Source organism: Terrapene carolina, unplaced genomic scaffold, assembly GCF_002925995.2.
Source record: "Terrapene carolina triunguis isolate 2854851 unplaced genomic scaffold, T_m_triunguis-2.0 Scaffold9471, whole genome shotgun sequence".
Classification (NCBI taxonomy): domain Eukaryota; kingdom Metazoa; phylum Chordata; order Testudines; family Emydidae; genus Terrapene; species Terrapene triunguis.
Window position 1 is genome coordinate 1 of NW_020673822.1, and position 8,209 is coordinate 8,209.

The 8,209-nt window shown below is 53.1% G+C and overlaps 1 pseudogene; it reads right to left on the reverse strand.

Annotated features, from left to right (window-relative positions):
• Positions 1 to 3,805: 3,805 nt before the first annotated feature.
• On the reverse strand, positions 3,806 to 7,798 carry LOC112120121 (annotated as a pseudogene).
• Positions 7,799 to 8,209: the final 411 nt, after the last annotated feature.

The window sequence follows — 8,209 nt, forward strand, 5'->3', positions numbered from 1 at the left end:
CACACAGTTCCCCACTTCTTGTTATGAAACACCTCGACTCTCCCAGCGCAGCGACTCGAACCATTCACCAGCCACAGCTGAGTCACTTCGGAGATGCCGAAGTCTGCAAACACCCAAGGGAATAAACTCTCAGGGAGGTTCCTGGGCCTCTGATCTCTCCTGTCACTGGGGAACGTAGCGCCTCCCGCCAACGGGTCTGACCGTCTCTGCACACAGCCACTGCCTGTCAAGGGCTCCCCACCACTGACAAGGCTAATCACTTGGGCAATGTTGAAGTTTGTCCACTCCCCTCCCAGCCAGCTGTCACCTAGTTATGCAGACTGGACGGCAGTCTGACCTACTGCTCCCACTAGAGCACTTAATTAAAAAGATCACCCGCTGCACTACTGGCAGGAACCTCCTGGGGAGCAGATTTACACCCTCACTCCTGGTGCTGGTATTCGCTCCAGTGTGATACTGTGCAGTACCGTAGGGCAGATGCTGGCATAAGCATCTTGGTGATTGTGAGCTCAGCACAGTCACCCGTGTCATTAGTGGTTGCCTTAGCCTGACATCAGAATCGAATTTACATGTGTTGGCTCCATAGCTCCCTGAAAACGTCACCTAGAGTCCAGGAACAAACCATCCCGATATGTAGAAAGAATAGTAAATATGGGAGGCGACCAGCTTGGCTTAACAGTGAAATCCTTGCTTATCTTAAACACAAAAAAGAAGCTTACAAGAAGTGGAAGATTGGACAAATAACCAGGGAGGAGTACAAAAATATTGCTCTGGCATGCAGGGGTGTAATCAGGAAGGCCAAATCACACTTGGAGTTGCAGCTAACAAGGGATGTTAAGAGTAACAAGAAGGGTTTCTTCAGGTATGTTAGCAAGAAGAAGAAAGTCAAGGAAAGTGTGGGCCCCTTACTGAATGAGGGAGGCAACCTAGTGACAGAGGATGTGGAAAAAGCTAATGTACTCAATGCTTTCTTTGCCTCTGTAATCAGGGGCAATTCTATGGACTCTGGCCACTGGGCCGTGCTGCCCTGTAATGAGGGCTTGTTCTATGGACTCTGGCCACTAGGACGTGCTGCCCGGTAACGAGGGGCGTAAACCCTCACACACCCGAAAGTGAGAAGAGGCGTTCGCATGGCACTTTTGCAGGTGGCATTGCAAGGTATTTATGTGTCAGATATGCTAAACATTCACATGCCCCTTCATGCTTCGGCCACCACTCCAGACGACATGCTTTCATGCTGATGATGCTCATTAAAAAAGCAGTGTGTTAATTTAATTTGTAACTGAAATCCTAGGGGGAGAATTGTGTATCTCCTGTGATGTATTTTACCTGCATTCTGCCATTTCTTTCATGTTACAGTAATCTCGGATGATGACCCAGCACATGTTGTTCATTTTAAGAACACTTTCACTGCAGATTTGACAAAACACAAAGAAGGTACCAATGTGAGATTTCTAAAGCTAGCTCCAGCACTCGACCCAAAGTTTAAGAATCTGAAGTGCCTTCCAAAATCTGAGAGGGATGAGATGTGGCGCATGCTTTCAGAAGTCTTAAAAGAGCAACACTCCAATGCGGAAACTACAGAACCTGAACCACCAAAAAAGAACATCAACCTTCTGCTGGTGTCGTCTGACTCAGATCATGAAAATGAACATTTGTCAGTCTGCACTGCTTTGGATTGTTATCGAGCAGAACCCATCATGTCCTCTGGAATGGTGGTCGAAGCATGAAGGGACATATGAATTTTTAGTGCATCTGGCACGTAAATATTTTGCGACGCCGGCTACAACAGTGCCATGTGAATGCCTGTTCTCACTTTCAGGTAACATTGTAAACAAGAAGCAAGCAGCATTATTTCCTGCAAATGTAAACAAACTTGTCTGTCTGAGCGATTGGCTGAACGAGATGTAGGACTGAGTGGACTTGTAGGATCTAAAATTTTACATTGTTTTATTTTTGATTGCAGTTCTTTGTAAATAATTCTACATTTGTAAGTTCAACTTTCCTGATAAAGAGATTGCACTACAGTACTTGTATGAGGTGAATTGAAATACACTATTTCTTTTGTCTCTTTATTACAGTGGAAATATTTGTACTCAAAAATAAATATAAAGTGAAATAAATGGTATTCTCCTATTCTGTAAAGGCGCGATTAATTGAGTGATTAATCACGATTAATTTTTTAATAACTTGACAGCCCTACTCCTCACCACTGCCATGCAGCCATCTGTGGGGTGAAACAGGGTAGATGAGAGATCAGGCACAGAAACTCAGGGGCTGTATAGGAGAGGAAGTGAGGAAGAAACCGTCTCCAGTCTCAGCAGTGGGGCATATTACAGGTTCAAGGGTAATTAGCTGAGATGGAAATGACCAAAAGTGACAGGGATAGGAACCCCACACTTCATAAAGGGATCCCTGAGTGGCTGCAGTCTCCATTCAATACCAAATCCTGCAAATGGGATCTACGTTTACACAGCACCCCATTGTGCTGTAGTGGGGCAGGAGGATAAGAGCGAACAGCGACGCGGAGGCTCTTTCACTGAGGTGCACATACTGCTCCATGCAGCGCAGGCCCTAAGTGCGGCGCTGGGGCACTGGCTCAGCATTGACTGTGAGGGGAAAGCGCCCCCTACTGAGCCCCCATCCTGCTCCCCACAACACCCACAGTGACGGATGCAAGTTACTTGAGCACACAACACCGGCATCTTCTCCGTGGTCACAGTCATTGTCTCCCCAAGGCTGAGTCCTGCATTCGGAGAGGGCAGCTTCTGTCCCTGTGCAGTGAATGTTATCCAGCCAGATGGGATCAGAGCCTCCCCCAAATCAAGATCACCCCCGGGGCTGATAATGCCATCCCGCAGCTCAGCTGCCTGCACAGGAAGCTGGCCTCAGTTAAATCCCAGCTGTCATCATACACGGTTCCCCATTGCTGGTTGTGAAGCACCTCGACTCTCCCAGCGCAGCGACTCGAGCTGTTCACCAGTGGGAGCTGAGCCAGTTCTGAAATGCCTGAGTCTGCAAATACCCCAAGGGAATAAACACTCAAGTAGGTTCCTCTGCATCTGATCACTAGTGACCCTGGGGAAAGTAGCACCTCCCACTGAGGGCTGTGAACAGCCTCTGCAACTGCCTGTTAGGGGTTTACTCGCCACCACTGACATGCAGCCACCTCTGGGTTGGAACAGGGTAGATGAAAGACAAAGCACAGAAACTCATGGGATGTGAAGGAGAGGGAGTGAGGAAGGACCATGACTCCAGTCACAGTTTGGAGGATATAACAGGTTCAAGGGTAATTAGCTGAGATGGAAATCACCAGGAGTGATGTGGGGAGGAGCCCCACACTTCATAAAGGGATCCCAGGTTTCTATTGCCTCTGAGCGGCTGCAGGCTCCATTCGACCCCAAAGTCCACAAATGGGATCTACAGTTACCCAGCGCCCCATTGTGCTGTAGTGGGGCAGGGGGATCAGAGCGATCAGTGACGGGGAGGGTCTCTCACTGAGGTGCACGTACTGCTCCCTGCAGAGCAGGCCCTAAGTGCTGTGCTGGGACACTGGGTTCAGCACTAACTCCAGGGGAAAGGCTCCCTTGTGTGGTCCCCAAACTGCTCCCTACAGCACAGTCCCTTCACCCACATGGGGGTCAGCACTGACTGCGAAGGCAGAGCAGTATCTCAGGAGCCCGCACGCTGTCCCTACAGCACAGGCCTCTTGCAAAGCGCTGTTACATTGGGCTCTGAACTGACTGCCCCCTATTGAGCTCCTACCTCACTCCCTGCAGCATCCACCGGGATGGCGGAGGGTTACCTGAGCACACAACACCGGCATCTTCTCCATCGTGACAGTCTCTCCAAGGGCTAGCCCGGCATTCGGTGAGGGCAGCTTCTGTCCCTGTGCAGTCAACGTCATCCAGCCAGATGGGGTCAGATCCTCACCCAAAGTGAGACCCGTCTAGGGCTGATAACGCCGGCCCACAGCCTAGATGCCTGCAGATGACTCTGGCCGCAGCTAAATTCCATTTGTGATCACACACAGTTCCCCACTGCTGGTTGTGAAGCACCTCGACCCTCCCAGCGCAGCGACTCGGGCCGTTCATCAGTCGGAGCGAAGTCTGCTCTGAAATGCCTGAGTCTGCAAATGCCCCAAGGGAATAAACACTCAGGTAGGTTCCTGTGCATGTGATTGCTACTAACGCTGGGGAACTTAGCACCTCCCACTGACAGATCTGAACAGCCTCTAAACACAGCGCCTGCCTATCAAGGACTCACTCCCCACCTCTGATATGCAGCCACCTCTGGGATGGAACAAGGCAGCTGAGAGACAGGACACAGATACTCATGGGCTGTAGGAGAGGGAGTGAGGAAGAACCCTGTCTCCAGCCACACTGTGGGGGATATTACAGGTTCGGGCAAATTAGCTGAGATGTAAATCACCCGGAGTGACTGGGATAGGAACCACAACTTCAAAAAGGGATCCCTGAGTTGCTGCAGGATCCATTCAACGCCAAATCCCACAAATGGGATCTATTGTTACTCAGTGCCCCATTGTGCTGTAGCGGGGCAGGGGGATCAGAGCGATCAGCGACGGGGAGGGTCTCTCACTGAGGCGCACCTACTGCTCCCTGCAGCGCAGGCCCTAAGTGCGGCGCTGGGGCACTTGCTCAGCACTGACTGCAAGGGCAGAGCGCCCCCCACTGAGCCCCCATCCCGCTCCCTGCAGCACAGGCCTGTAGAACTGGGTGGGGGAAATGGGGTCAGTGCTGACACCATGGGAAGAGCAACACTTACTGTGACCCCGAACCGGCTTCCTGCAGTACAGGCCCTTAGCACCATGCTGAGGTACTGGGGTCAGCGCTGACTCAGACAGGAGAGCTGGGTCTGTGCTGAAAGCTTCCCAGCCCGATCCCTGCGCCACCCACAGTGAAGTGATGGAGGAGGGTTACCTGAGCACACAACAGCGGCATCTTTGTGGGTACAGTTACTATCTCCCCAAGGCTGAGCCCTGCAATTGGAGAGGGCAGCTTCTGTCCCTGTGCAGTTGACATTAACTAACCAGACAGGGTCAGATCCTGGCCCAAAGTGAGCCTCGGCGGGGGTTGATAACGCCGTCCCACAGCCCAGCTGCCTGCACACGACTGCGGCATCCTGTAGGTCCCAGCTGTCATCACACATGGTTCCCCACTGCTGGTTGTGAAGTACCTCGACCCTCCCAGCGCAACAACTCGAACCATTCACTGGTCGGAGCTGAGCCACTTCTGAGATGCCAGCGTCTGCAAACACCCAAGGGAATAAACACTCAGGGAGTTTCCTGTGCATCTGATCTCTCCTGTCACTGGGGAATGTAGCACCTCCTGCTGATTTGTCTGACCGGTCTCTGAACACAGTGACTGCCTGTCAAGGGCTCCCCACCACTGACCAGGCTAATCACTTGGGTAATGTTGAAGTTTGTCCACCCCCCTCCCAGCCAGCTGTCACCTGGTTGGGGAGACTGGATGGCAGTCTGACCTACTGCTGCCACTAGAGCACTTAATTAAAAAGATCACCCCCCACACTGCTGGCAGGAACCTTCTGGGGAGCAGATTTACACCCTCACTCCTGGCGCTGGTATTCGCTGCAGTTGGAGTTGTCAGAGTTGGAGAGCTGGCCCCCAGCGGGCACAGGCAAGGCTTCTTCATGCTAGGGACGATGGCACCACACTGGGGCATTGGGTCCAGCACAACTGCAAAGGGAGAGCACCCCCTACTGACACCCAGCCCTCCTCCCTGCAGCACAGGCCCCTGGTCCCCGCACTGTGGCACAGGGGCCAGCACTGACTTCAAGGAGAGAGCGCCCCCTACTAAGCCCCCATGCCATTCCCTGCAGCACAGGCCTATAGATCCGCAGAGGGGAATTAGGGTCATCACAGCGTGTGAGAGGAGAGCGCCCCCTACTGGAACCGCCATATTGCTCCCTGAAGCACAGGCCCCAAGCACCATGCTGGGGTTAGTAATGGCTGTGAGGGGACAATACCCCGTAATGAGCTTCCCACCCTGCTCCCTGCAACACGCACAGTGATGGATGAGGGTTACCTGCGCAAACAACACCAGCATCTTCTCCATGGTGACAGTTATTGTCTCCCCAAGGCCGAGCCCTGCATTCGGAAAGGCCAGTTTCTGTCCCTTTGCACTGAACATCGTCCAGCCAGATATGGTCAGATCCTCGCCCAAACTGAGCTCTCCCAGGGGCTGATAATGCCGTCCCGCAGCCCAGCTCCCTGCACACGACTCCAGCATCAGTTATGTCCCAGCTGTCATCACACACGGTTCCCCACTGCTGGTTGTGAAGCACCTCGACTCTCCCAGCGCAGCGACTTGGGCCGTTCACCAGTCGGAGCTGAGCCTCTTCTGAGATGCCAGAGTCTGCAAACACCCCAAGGGAATAAACACTCAGGCAGGTTCCTGTGCATCTGATCAGTAGTGATGCTGGGGAACGTAGACCTCCCACTGATGGGTCTGAACAGCCTCCACACACAGCTACCGCCTATCAGGGTCTCACTCCCCACCACTGATATGCAGCCACCGCTGGGGTGCAGCTGAGAAATAGGCGAGAGAAATCTGGCCCAGTCATTTAGGGAGGACACGGGGAAGAATTCTGCATCTATTCACAATGGTGCCAAATGTTAAAGGTTCATCAGCTTAGATGCTAATTGGCCAGGGAAATGGGGTCCCTACTCCTTGGGAATGGCTGCAGGCTCCATCTGACACTGAATCTGATCAGCAGGATTCATAGATTCCCAAGGCCCAAAGTGCCCACTGTGACCAGCTAGTCTGACTTCCTGGGTAGCACAGGCCAGAGACCTGCCCCAGAGGGCAATATGCTGTTTATGCAGGAAATGGGAAAGAATTAGGCATCTCCCATGCACTACAGGCCTCAAACCGAGGTCCCTGAACGACAGCCTTACGTGTCCCACCACGATGAGATGAGGAAATTGTAGCTAATGGCCCACCAGCAGAGGCCCACCCACCGGGGCAGGTGACTAGAAGCTGACTGCTGATTGGACAGACCCCAGGCACCAGGTTCCTGCCTCCTCACCCGGTTCCTGCTCCTTGCTCCCGTTACTACCTCTTGTTCCTGGCTCCTCACCCTAAGTCCAATGACAAACTCTGACAGTGGCTTGCCCCTGGGCAAGGCTTCTGACTCTATTTCTGTCTTTCACCTTTGGTGCGACGTCCAACCATGATCCCGATGCCACCCTGGTTCTGACCATTAGGCAAAACCACCGTGTTACTGGCCCTGACAGTGTCCAATCCCATGTGTGCGAAGGGTAACATTGGCTAAATGTGTTCCTATCATGCTCCCTTCAGTACAGGCCCTTAGCGCTGGGCTGGGGCACAGGAACTCAGATGGGGCACCAGGGGCTGCGCTGAAAACTTCCTCATCCACTCCCTGAAGCACCCACTGTAACAGAAGAGGTGAAGCTTACCTAAGCACTCAACACCGGCATCTTCCACATGGTTACAGTTATGCTCTCCTCAAGGCTGAGCCCTGCATTCGGAGAGGGCAGCTTCTGTCCCTGTTCAGTTAACCTCATCCAGCCAGATACGGTCAGTTCCCTGTCCAAACTGAGACCCACGTGGGGCTGATAATGCCGTCCCACAGCCCAGCTGCCAGCACACAACTCTGGCCTCATTTAAATCCCAGTTGTCATCACACACGGTTCCCCACTGCTGGTTGTGAAGCACCTCGACTCTCCCAGCACAGCGACTTGGGCCATTCACCAGTCGGAGCTGAGTTAGTTCTCGGATGCCTGAGTCTGCAAATACTCCAAGGGGATAAACACTCAGGGATGGGCTAGAGGAAAGGAATATGGGGCTTCTTCCCTATAGTTTGCTCTGGCTCCCATTCAGTCCCAGTGTGGCAGACTGGCTGGCTCAGGGAGGCTGAAAATGGGACACTGGGGGGTTCCTCTCTGGAGGTCACCAGTTCTGATCTAGCCCCATGCATGGGGAAATGGCTGATTCATGGGATGGAGAATAGGACACAGGGTGTTTCCCTCCAGCAGATGCTTGCTCCAGTACAGTCTGTGTGAGGAGGACGAGCTGACGGAATACATTGGGGGAAGGAGACCTGGAGCTTTTCCCCTGGAGGGCACCAGTTCCCCAACTCAGGCAGGGGCAGTGGCTGGTGTGGGGGGAACAGGCACTGGGCTTTCACGTCTGGGGCCCTGGGTCCA